At 35.7% G+C, this 13,350-nt stretch overlaps 1 protein-coding gene across 10 annotated transcripts in view; it reads right to left on the bottom strand.

The window, feature by feature from the left end:
* Positions 1-13,350, bottom strand: part of CEP63 (centrosomal protein 63) — a 79,472-nt gene that overhangs the window by 36,118 nt on the left and 30,004 nt on the right. The gene's annotated exons all lie outside the window — the stretch shown is intronic.

The following is a 13,350-nucleotide window of genomic DNA, read 5'->3' as shown; positions in this document are numbered from 1 at the left end:
CTAACATCATACTTAACAGTGAGAAACTCAAAACCTTCTCACTAAGATCAGATACAAGGCAAGGATATCCCCTCTTACTACTCCTTTTCAACACCAACTGGATATCCTTGCAATAAAGCAAGAAAAGTTAATAAAAGGTATACACATTGGGAAGGAAGATATAAAGCTGTCTTTGCTCAAGGATAACATGGTCATCTATGTAGAAAATATGAAAGAATCGACAACAACAAAAAAAACCCTGGGAGATTCCTCAAAAAGTTAAAAATACAACTGGCCTACAATCCAGTAATCACACTACTGGATATTCACCCAAAGAATACAAAAATACCAATTCAAAGAGATACATGCACCCCTATGTTTCTAGCAGCATTATTTACAATAGCCAAGATACGGAAGCAACCCAAGTATCCACTGATTGATAAATGGATAAAGAACATGTGGTGTGTGTACACACACACACACACACACACACACACACACCATGGAATAGTACTCAGCCATAAAAAAGAATGAAATCTTGCCATTTACAATGACATGGATGCAGCTAGAGAGTATAATGCTAAGAGAAATAAGTCAGTCGGAGAAAGACAAATATCATATAATTTCAATCATATGTGGAATTTAAGAAACAAAACAAATGAGCAAAGGGAAAAAAGAGAGACAAAGCAAAAAACAGACTGTTAATTAGAGATAAAAACTGATGGTTAACAGAGGGGAGAAAGATGGGGGATGGCTTAAATATGTGATGGGAATTAAGGAGTGCACTTGTCACAAGGAGCACAAGGTGATACACAGAATTGTTGAATCACTATGTTGTACACTTGAAACTAATATAACACTGTACGTTAACCAACTGGAATTAAAATAAAAACTTAAAGAAAAAAGAAAAAAAAAACCTTCCTGGAATTAATAAGCAATTATAGCAAGGTTGCAGGATAGAATGTTAATACACAAAAGTCAGTCACTTTTCTACATACCAACAATGAACATGTGAAATTTAAATTAAAAACACAACACTATTTACAATAACATTTGAAAAAATTAAAGTATGAATATAACAAAATAAGCACAAGATTTGTATAAGGGAAACTACAAAACTCTGATGAATTAAATCAAAGAAGAACTAAATAAACGGGGAGATATTCCATATTCATGGATAGGAGGGCTCAATATTGTCAAGATGTCAGTTCTTCCCAATGTGATCTATGGATTCAACACAATCACAATCAAAATCCAAGCAAATTATTTTATGAATATTGACAAACTGATTCCAAAGTTTATATGGAGACGCAAAAGACTCAGACAAGCCAAAACAATATTGAAGAAAAAGAAAAGAGTTGGAGGACTGATGCTACCTGACTTCAAGATTTACTATAAAGTTATGGTTATCAAGAGAGTATAGTACTAGTGAAAAAACAGACAAAAAGTTTAATGGAACAGAATACAGAGTCCAGAAATGGACCCCCATTAATACGGTCCACTGAACTTTGACAAAGGAACAAAGGCAATACAATGGAACAAAGACAGTTTCTTCAATAAATGGTGCTGGGACAACTGGAAATCCACAAGCAAAAAAATAAATTTAGACAAAGTCCTTCTACCTGTCACAAAAATCAACTCAAAATGGATCAAAGATGTGAATGTAAAATGCAAAACTATAAAACTCCTAGGAGATAGCATAGAAGAAAACCTAGATAATTTTGGGTATAGGAATGTTTTTTTAAATACAACACTAAAGACATGAGCCCTGAAAGAAAGAACTGATAAGTTCAACTTGATTTAAACTGAATACTTCCACTCTGTGAAAGACAATATCAAGAGAATGAGAAGACAAGCCATAGACCGGGAGAAATTAGAGTAAGAATTCTTAAAACTTATGAATAAGGAAACAAACAACCCCGTTAAAAAATGGGCCAAAGACCTGAAAAGGCATCTCACCAAAAAAGATATACAGAGGCAAATAAACATATGAAATGGTGATCTACATTAGATGTCATCAGGGAAATGCATATTAATACAATAATTATACATCTACTGGAATGACCAAAATCTGGAACACTGATGATACCAAAAGCTGGTGAGGATGTAGAGCACCAGGACCTCTCATACACTGCTGGTATGAATGCAAAATGTTACAGACTTTTTGGAAGGCAACTTAGTGTTTTCTTACAAAATTTAATATACTCTTACCACACAATCCAACAACTGTATTTCTTGGCATCTACCCAAAGAAACTGAAAACATTGTTTTCACAACAAACTGCACATGTATGTTCACAGCAGTTTTATTTATAAATGCCAAAACTTGGAAGCAACCAAAATGTCCTTTAGTAGATGAGTGGATAAATAAACTTTGGTATATCCAAAGAATAGAATATTATTCAGCACTAAAAACATGAGCTACCAAGACATGAAAAGACATGAAGGAACTTTAAATGCACATTACTAAGTAAAAGAAGCCAGTCTCAAAAGGCTACATACTATATGATTCCAACTATATGACATTCTTGAAAAAGCAGAACTATATAGACAATAAACATATCAGTGGTTATGGAGATGTGGAGGGAGGGGAGAGATGAATAGGCAGAGCACAGAGGGATTTTATGGCAGTGAAAATACTCTGTATGCTATTACAATGACGGTATATGTCATTACACATTTGTACAAACCCATAGGCCATACACATCAAGAATAAAACCTGAAGTAAACTATGGAGTTTGGGTGACCAGGATGTGTGAATGTAAGTTCATCCTTAGTAACAAATGTAGCATGCTGGTGAGTGATGTTGGTAATGGAGGAGGCGATACAGGAAATCTCTGTACCTCCCTCTTAATGTTGTTGTAAATCTAAAACTGCTTTTAAAAAAATAAAGTCTTGGGGCACCTGGGCAGGGGGGAGGCGCTCAGTCGGTTAAACGTCCGACTTTGGCTCAGGTCACAATCTCTCAGTCCGTGGGTTTGAGCCCCACATCAGGCTCTGTGCTGACAGCTCAGAGCCTGGAGCTGCTTCAGATTCTGTGTCTCTCTCTATCTCTGCCCCTCCTCCCCTCGCGCTCTGTCTCCATCTCTTTCTCAAAAAATGAATAAACATTAAAAAAAAATTTTTAAAGAATCATTAAAAAAATAAAGTCTTGGGGCGCCTGGGTGACGCAGTCGGTTAAGCGTCCGACTTCAGCCAGGTCACGATCTCGCGCTCCGTGAGTTCGAGCCCCGCGTCGGGCTCTGGGCTGATGGCTCAGAGCCTGGAGCCTGTTTCCGCTTCTGTGTCTCCCTCTCTCTCTGCCCCTCCCCCGCTCATGCTCTGTCTCTCTCTGTCCCAAAAATAAAAAATAAACGTTGAAAAAAAAAATTAAAAAAATAAATAAATAAAGTCTTAATAATTATATAATAAATATCTTGAGGAGAAGGGGTAATAAAAAATTAAGAAAGTAAAGGGATTCCTCAGGAGAAGAGATGCTACCCATTTACTGCAAAGACAGCTGCATTATTCTACCCACTGCACAGAAGTTTAACTGCATCTACGAGTCATCATATACGAAAACAGGATTTCTCTCTTCTTTACAACATAGGAAATAGAAACTATAATGCATTATTTTATTTCTTATGGAAGCTCATAAACATTTTTTTAACCACTAAACATCTTAAATTTCCAGGTCAAATTCTCCTCTCTCCCCACCCTAGAACATGCTGCATGTAGTTAATTATTCTGTATTTTCAGATACATTACAAACATGCATATTCAGATGATTCAAACTGACCACAAAATGTTTAAATTTGGGGTAGAGGGAAGTGGGGAATTTTGTTCCTCGAGGAAAAAGGTGCTGTGCTTGGAGGAGAGAAAGGACTGGTTCTGTCACCAATTTTTAGACATTCCCTGAGCTAAAAGACTTCACTAAACATACTGCACTCAAATTAGTTTCTTCTAGTGATTTACCTACTGAGGTACATACAAATAACACCACTTTAGTGACTATCTCACAGACCTGCAGTATAAAATTCCTGCAGACTTAGGTAATTCCTAGGCTATGTATCCCAGCTATACTGGTTTGTAGTTCCCAACTTTCTAGTTTTCACAAGTGTTAACCCTGCATCCAGATAGGTACTTCCTCTACGTACCAAAGATGGACATAATTCGTCTGTGTAAGTCAAACTTCCCTAATTAAGTATTTTTAAAAGGTAAAGGTATCCAATTTTATTTTAAAAATTTAAGCTGATGGGACACCTGGGTGGCTCGGTGGTTAAGTGTCCGACTTCAGCTCAGGTCATGATCTCACAGTTCGTGGGTTCGAGCCGCGCGTCGGGCTCTGTGCTGACAGCTCAGCTCAGAGCGGGGAGCCTGCTTCAGATTCTGTGTCTCCCTCTCTCTCTGCCCCTCCCCTGCTCATGCGCGCTCTCGCTCTCTCTCTCTCTCTCTCTCTCTCTCAAAAATAAACATTAAAAAAATGTTTTTTAATTTAAGCTGAAATGTCAGCTGAGAAATCAATATGCTACAGATGAAAGATTTTACTGTATACTGTACAGGGCCAAAATCCTATACTGTGGTCACACAAGTACATGCTCAATAATGCTCATAAGCCAGAGAAAGGCTGGAAGGAGAAAGGCAAAGAGACAGACAAATAGTATTTGTGTAAATTATAGATCAAGATTCCAGCATAAAGAACCAAAACCTTTTTCTACCAGATTCATAAAATAGTGTGAAAGAAGGATATCAAAGAATTTTTAGATCTGTAAAAACAACTGCCAAGCATGCAACAGTTTCCAAACTTTTAAAATACAACATAGGGGCGCCTGGGTGGTGCAGTCGGTTGGGCGTCTGACTTCAGCCAGGTCACGATCTCGCGGTCCGTGAGTTCGAGCCCCGCGTCAGGCTCTGGGCTGATGGCTCAGAGCCTGGAGCCTGTTTCCGATTCTGTGTCTCCCTCTGTCTCTGCCCCTCCCCCGCTCATGCTCTGTCTCTCTCTGTCCCAAAAATAAATAAACGTTGAAAAAAAAATTTTTTTTTTAATAAAAAATAAAATAAAATACAACATAAACTTTTTTTTTTTCCTCAAGGGAAACTCTTCTACAGAATCTTGTGCAGAATAAATAATTGAAGAGACTGGGCCACGAGGGTGAGGAGGAAAGCGAGGGGGCCCAACTTGCTGAGATGGCCGAACCTCCCCAAGCCCACCTTAAACTGCACGGCAGCCCCTGGCCTTGGCAGAACACAGCTAGAAAACCTCTGCCCAAATGGCCTCTCAGGATGAAAAAATTCGTAATTGCAAAACACTAGCACTGTCGTTTTAACACTGCAATAGCTATTTAATACTATTTAGTTCAAATCTGAGTTCTTAAACTCAAGGTTGGAGTCACAATTTAACTAAGTTATACTTTAACCAGTGAGTCTAGATCTGACACTTAAAAACTCACCAATTTCTTAGTTGTAAGGAATCAAGGACCCACCTTCTTTTGTTGATTCACTATTTCAGTAGCACACAAGTACAGTGTTTAGGCACAGTAAGAAGTACCTAATCATTCCAGTACAAAGTCTCAATTTTCATTAACTAGAGTTAACACACTTGGCCTGCGCAGTCCAATATGGCAGTCACCAGTCACGTGTTGCCACTGAGCACCTGGACTGTGGCTAGTCTGAAAGGAGATGAACACAAACCGTAAACTACATCCTGGATCTCAAAGACTCAGTCAACAAAAAAAATGTAAATGCTTCAATGATATTTTTTTGGTATGCCGACTTAAATATATGAATTTCACCTCTTTCTGTTCACTTTTTAAATGTGACTGCCAAGAAAATTTGAAGTTACAGATGTAATTCTCATTACATTTCCACTGAACTACACTAGAATATCTCAAAAATACCTCTTCCAATACTAACAGTCAGAAGCAATCATATAAATCACTTCTAAAGTAATGATTATTGGGGCGCCTGGGTGGCGCAGTCGGTTAAGCATCCGACTTCAGCCAGGTCACGATCTCGCGGTCCGTGAGTTCCAGCCCCGCGTCAGGCTCTGGGCTGATGGCTCGGAGCCTGGAGCCTGTTTCCGATTCTGTGTCTCCCTCTCTCTCTGCCCCTCCCCCGTTCATGCTCTGTCTCTCTCTGTCCCAAAAATAAATAAATGTTGAAAAAAAAAAAATAAAGTAATGATTATTTCTCTCAAATATCTAGTGTTAGAGGTATCTGAAGGCTGATATATTTCTGAACTGTTTTTTTTTTTTTTTTTTGCACTAACCACGGCCATTAAGTTTTTGAACCAGAATCCAGAACTTCCTCTTATTAATCTAACATGTGGCATCCTAACTATCCTATTGGAATGAGTGGGATTATTTCAACAACAGAGCTCACAGCAGAGGTGTTCAAAGTAAAGAAACAATTAAAAAGACCATTTCTGGGGGCGCCTGGGTGGCGCAGTCGGTTAAGCGACCGACTTCAGCCAGGTCACGATCTCGCGGTCTGTGAGTTCGAGCCCCGCGTCGGGCTCTGGGCTGATGGCTCAGAGCCTGGAGCCTGTTTCCGATTCTGTATCTCCCTCTCTCTCTGCCCCTCCCCCATTCATGCTCTGTCTCTCTCTGTCCCAAAAATAAATTAAAAAAAACGTTGAAAAAAAAAAAAGACCATTTCTGTCAGGGAGATGGAAATAAAAGCCGATGGTGTGCAGCTGAAGTGTAAGAGTAAGGAAGGGGCTAGGAACCAGGGTTGCAGTCAAATCCTTCGCTGGGTTGGGGTCTGTAATCCTGGTGCTTCAAGGGTGTGGCTCTCCCAGACCGCCAAGATTCCTGAGAACAGTGTCATGGGAAACAAGGGCCTTTTATTTTCCAAAGGATCCCAGTATGAAGCTATGGCCACGGCGGGATCCATCTTCACCAACCTCCCCATCAGTGTCAACTCCAAACGTGTCAGCGCAGCCACAGCCTTGCGGCATTTCCACCAAGTAGCAGCTTGACGAGCCCATTAAGAGAACCGCTCCCAGTAACACCTTCTTATCACTGTCGTGTCTATGTCACCACAAACTTTAAAACAGTAGGTCTGAGCCAATTTAATTAACTCGGATAATTCTCCCTAGACAATGGATTAACATTTGAGTTAGGATCATCTTTTCTTTGTAAGTTGTGAGAGAAATATGATGCTTTAAAAAATATTACATTTATACTCACACATACATAATTGAAAAGTGGATTTAGAACTGACTCGTACAATATCATACAGCTCATCTAAATATTTCAAAAGGAAAACATATATATTTAATGCAGCCTCTATTTTTCTCACATACCATTTATGGGCTAAATATTTTATACTCTGTGCTGGCTTAATATTTTAATTTTTTTAATGTTATTAATGTTCTCTAAGATTTCCCTTAATATCTCCTTGCAACACTTGTATATGGGCAAGAGAGAAAGCAGCCGGTGATTGCTTGCCTTCCACACAGAAATAACCTTATGTTTCAGTGACTAAATGGATCCTTTCCTATGCAAATATAACCATCATTCTATCATTGTATCTAATGTCATGTTGTTTAGCAACTGTATTTTTTAATATTTGATAGAACATCACCCTCTTTTTAAAAAATGTTGCCTAGTACCATTCATTTATTTTTCCACATCAATTTTAGATTCATTCTGTCAAGTTCTCAAAATCTAACAGTCAATAAATTATGTGGATAACCATTTAGAAAAAAAAAATTAGCGTATCAAATACCATGTCACAAAATAATTTTCAGATCAAATATATAAAAAAGAAATTATAAAGCAGAAGAAATCTTGGCTTAGATAAGGCTTTATAGTATGACATCAAAGACAGAAACCCTAAAGAAAAAATTAATAGAACTAAGCAATTCTAAATAATTATTTATGAAACAACTGTATTTCCAAAAAAAACTATTAGGCAAAAATTAAGGTCAAATAGGAAAATATCCACAATTGCAACAAAACGGCTAAGGGCTAATAATATAGGTAATGTATGAAGAGCTATTTCAAAATAGTAAAATATAAATATACTAAAAGAAAAATGGGCAGAGGACATAAAACATTTACAAAAACTGGAAATGCCTGCAAGTACATGAAAAAATGCTCAACCTAATTCATAATTAAAGAAATGCAAATTAAAAACAAATAATCAGATACCATATTTTTTCACCTATAAGATTGGCAAAGACAAGTCTAGAAGTAGGGGAAATTAAAAGAAATAATAGTGCCCAACATTGGTAAAGTATGAGGAAATGGACAGTCTCAAACACTGCTGGTGAAAGTCTGTATCAACAAAACTTTAGAGAGTACTTTGCCAATATATATTAAAGTCTTTAAGACAACTACACGGATGCAGCAATTTCACTTCTAGGGTCATTTCTTAAGAATATAAATGGACATACTCTCCTAGATGTTTATATAAAGACATTCAACCAAGCACTATTTACAAGAGTGAAAAAGTAAAAAAAACTACATGTTCTATAATTAGGGATTGGTTACGTAAATTATGGTACATTTAATAGTAGACTGGACTCCTTTGCAATCATTATTACTATACATTTGTTGATTTGTCATATTTAAAAAGGAAAAGCTTAAGTGTGAAAGTTAAATAAAATATTGTATTATAAAATGCTTAGTGCACCTACGTAATAAGGAAAAGATTAAATGACATAAAGAGAGAACTGACAGTAATATAATAAATAGTAGATGACTTTAACACCCTACCTGAATGAATAGACTAGCCAGACAGAAAACCAGTAAGTAAACACTGGCTTTAAAGGACACATTAGACCAGATGGATTTAACAGACATAAACGAAACATGTCATCCAAAAACTGCAAAATACACTCTTCTCGAGTGTACATGGAACATTCTCCAGGACAGACCACATGTTAAACCACAAAACAAACCACAATAAATTCAATAAGATTGAAATCATATGAAGCATCTTTTCTGACCCCAATAATATGAAAATAGAAATTGACTGCAAGAAGAAAATTGGAAAAAACACAAACACCTGGAGACTAAACAACACGCTATAAACAACTAATAGGTCAACAACAACAACAACAAAATTGAAAGAAAAAAATACCTTGAAACAAATGAAAATGGAAACAATGTATCAAAAGTAGTTTTAAGAGGGAAGTTCTTAAAGATAGAGGCCTAAGTCAAGAAACAAAAATCTCAAATGAACAATCTAACTTTACCCATAAAGGAACTAGGAAAAGAAGAACAAAGCCTAAAGTTAGTAGAAGGAAGAAATAATAAAGGTCAGAGGAAATAAATGAAATAGAGACTTAAAACAGAAAAGAGCAATGAAACTAAAAACTGGTTCTTTGAAAAGATAAGCAAAACTGATAAACCTCCAGCCATATTCATAAGAAAAAAAACAAAAGAGAGAGAAGGACAAAATAAATAAAAGAGTTACAAATGACACCACAGAAAATACAAACGATCATAAAAGGCTACCACAAACAATTACATGCCAACAAACTGGAAAACCTAGAATGGATAAATTCCTAGAAACACACAACCTTCCAAGACTAAGTCACACATAAATAGAAAATCTGGATAGACCAACTACAAGTAATGAAATTGAAGCAGTAATTTTAAAACTCCCAAAATACAAAAGTCCAAAACTAGAAGGCTTTATAGGTGAATTCTACAAAACATTTAAACAAGAGTTAGTATCTACCCTTCTCAAGTTATTCCAAAATACTGAAGAGTAAGGAATGCTTCCAAATTCATTTTATGAGGCCAGCATTAATTACCCTAATATCAAAACCAAAGACACCACAAAAAAAGAGAAATTTACAAGTCAACATCCCTGATGAACACAGATGCAAAAATCTTCAATAGAATATTAGCAAACTGAATTCAACAATACATTAAAAGGATCATATATCATGATCAAATGGGATTTATTCCTGGAACATAAGGATGGTTCAATACCCACAAACCAATCAATGTGAGACACCACAAAATGAAAGATAAAATCACAGGATCATCTCAATAGTTGCAGAAAAAGCATTTGACAATTCAATATCCATTATGATAAAAACTCCTAATAAAGTGGATATACAGGAAACATATCTCAACATAATAAAGGGCATAAATGACAAATCCACAGCTAACCTACTTACTCAACAGTAAAAAGCTGAAAGCTTTTCCTCTACGATCAGGAATAAGACAAGGTGCCCACTCTCACCACTTTTATTCAACATAGTGTTAGAAGTCCTAGCCACAGTGACTAGGCAAGAAAAAGAAATAAAAGGCCATCAAAATTGGAAAGGAAAAAGTAAAATTGTCACAATTTGCAGATAGCATGACACTACATAACGAAAGCCCTAAAGACTACAGAAAAAACCGCTAGAACTAATAAATGAATTCAGTAAAGCTGTAGGATACAAAATTAACATACTAACATAGTAGTGTATTTGTGCACACTAATAATGAGCTATCAGAAAAATGCCACTGCAAAAATAATTGCAATTACAATTGCATCGAAAAGAATAAAACACCTAGGAATAAATGTAATCAATAAGGTGAAAGATCTGTACACTGAAAACCATAAGACATTGATGAAAGAAACTGAAAACAACATAAATAGAAAGATATATTCCATGTTCATAAATTAAAAGAATTAAAATGTCTATACTACCCAAAGCAATCTATAAATTCAAGGCAATCCCCATCAAAATATCAATGGCATTTTTCACAGAACTATAACAAAGAATCCTAATATTTCTATGGAACTACAAAAGATGCCAAGTATCCAAAGCAATCTTAAGAAAGAAGAACAAAGCAGGAGGTATCATGGCCCCTAATTTCAAACTATACTACGAAGCTATAGTAACTAATGCAGTAAGATACCGGTATGAAAACAGACACATATATCAATGGAACAGAATAGAAACCAGAAGCAAACCCATGCTTATATGGTCAATTAATCTATGACAAAGGAGACAAGAACATACAAAGGGGAAAAACAGTCTCTTCAACAAATGATGGGAAAACTAGACAGCTACATGCACAAGAATGAAACTGGGCCACTAAACACAGGCAGTAAGCTCTGACATCAGTCTTAGCAATATTTTGTTGGACCAGTCTCCTGTGGCAAGGGCAACAAAAGCTAAAATATACAAATGGAATTACATCAAGCTAAAAACATTTTCCACAATAAAAGAAACCATAAACAAAACAAACAGGCAATCTGCTGAATGGGAGAAGATACTTGCAAGTCATACATATGATAAGGAGTTAAAATCCAAAATATATAAAGAACTTACACAACTTAATATCAAAAAACCAAACCTGATTTTAAAATGGGCAGAGGAAAATAAAATAAAATAAAATAAAATAAAATAAAATAAAATAAAATAGAATAGTCATTTTTCCAAAGACATACAGATGGCCAACAGGCACATGAAAAGATGCTACACATCACTCATCATCAGAGAAATGCAAATCAAAATCATAATGAAGTATCACATTACACCTGTCAGAGTGGCTAGTATCAAAAAGACAAGTATTACTGAGTGGAGAAAAGGGAGACGTTATACAATGCTAGTGGGAATATAAACTGGTGCAGCCACTACAGAAAAAAGTCTGAGGGCTCCTCAAAAAATTAAAAATAGAATTGCCATAGGATCCAGTAATTCCACTCCTGGGTCTTTAGCTGAAGAAAACAAAAATATCAACTCAAAGAGATGTATGTACCCTTATGTTCACTGCAGCACTGCTTGTAACAGCCAAGACATGGAAACAACCTAAGTGTCCATTAATAGATAAACAGGTAAAGAAGATGTGGGGTGTGTGCATACATATTCATATTCTATTATAATGCAATATTACTCTGTCATAAAAAAAAAATGAAATCTTACCACTGTGACAACATGAATGGACCTAGAGGCCATTATGCTAAGTGAAATAAGTCAGACAGAAAGACAAAAACTGTATGATTTCACTTATATGTGGAATCTAAAAACCAAGGATACATATTCCCACACACACATAACAATGTTTTCCTACTAAAGGTACATGACTGCAGTATATAACTGCAGATAAGCATAGTAAAAGTTGGAAGAAATTTATACCAACATGTAAATCATGGTAACTAACTCTCTAAAGGACAGAATTATGGGTTATTTTATTTACTTCTCATGTCATCCACATTTTCTCATTTTTCTAAAATGAACATGTATTATGTAACTTTAATAGCTGACCAGAAGAAAGAACTTGAACAAATAAATGACTCAAAGATTGAGAAGTTACTATGAACTCCACTTTTAAATGTTAAAAAATGGATAAGAAAAAAGTCTACATCAAGAGTTTTTAAAAACTTGGGGAAGTGTAGATGTGATATCCATTTATCCAATCACCCAGATTTTCTCCCTTTATTGTTCAATGGTGATTCACATATCGCCAAAATGTAATGTGTCAACCTTGACTGGATTCCAATTTAAACATTCAACTGTAAAAAGACATAATTTCAGACAACCGGGGAAGTCCGAATAGAGTAAGCACTGAATTATGTTAATAGATCATTTATTCTGTTAATGTAGTACTAGTATATTATAATTTTTTAAAGTCCTTATCTGTGGGGAAATATGACAATTTCTGTAATTTGCTTTGCAATATTCCAGCCAAAGATAAAAAAGTAGAGAAGGATGAAATAAGACTAGCAAAATGGGCTGTTGTTCAATGGGTACAGAGCCTAGTTTTGTAAGTGAGAAAAGTTTTAGAGACCTGTTACACAACTCTATGCATATAGTTAACATTACTATACCATACCCTTTAAAATCATTAACATGGTAAATTTTAAAGTGTTTTCTACCACAATTAAAAAAAAAAGACTGACAAAATGATGGTAACCATCTAATGTTGGGTAACAACTATACAGAAATTCATTTAAAAGTTTTTTTCTTTTTTTTAATGACGCTCCTGAATCACATGAAGATTTAATTTTGTTTAGCTTGCTAAGGAAGAAAGAGAAATATATTATCAGTAACATTTTTTGAGTTAAACAGGCAGAGTATCAGAAGAATAATTCAAACACCCTTAGTAGGGAAAACAAGTGCTGGCTTTTTAAAGGCTTCTTCTTCTAGCCTAGCTGAATTACGGTAAATAAAAATCTCACTTTTACCAACAATGAGGTTTAATTATGCAGAGTAATCACAATAGTAATTTGAAAAAAGGATTTGCAATCAATAGTAAGCACACTCCACAGATGAGTAATTGAGAACTAAAAAGTAGGACGTGATTCCTTTTTTTTTTTTTTTTCAACCTGAAGGTTACAATTAGAATATAATAGGGGCAGCTGGGTGGCTCAGTCGGTTAAATGTCCAACTTCAGCTCAGGTCATGATCTCGCAGTTTGTGGGTTCGAGCCCTGTG

Source organism: Prionailurus viverrinus, chromosome C2 (genome assembly GCF_022837055.1).
Source record: "Prionailurus viverrinus isolate Anna chromosome C2, UM_Priviv_1.0, whole genome shotgun sequence".
Classification (NCBI taxonomy): Eukaryota; Metazoa; Chordata; class Mammalia; order Carnivora; family Felidae; genus Prionailurus; species Prionailurus viverrinus.
The sequence above is the reverse complement of the archived record's forward strand: the minus strand, read 5'-3'. Positions and strand labels throughout refer to the sequence as shown.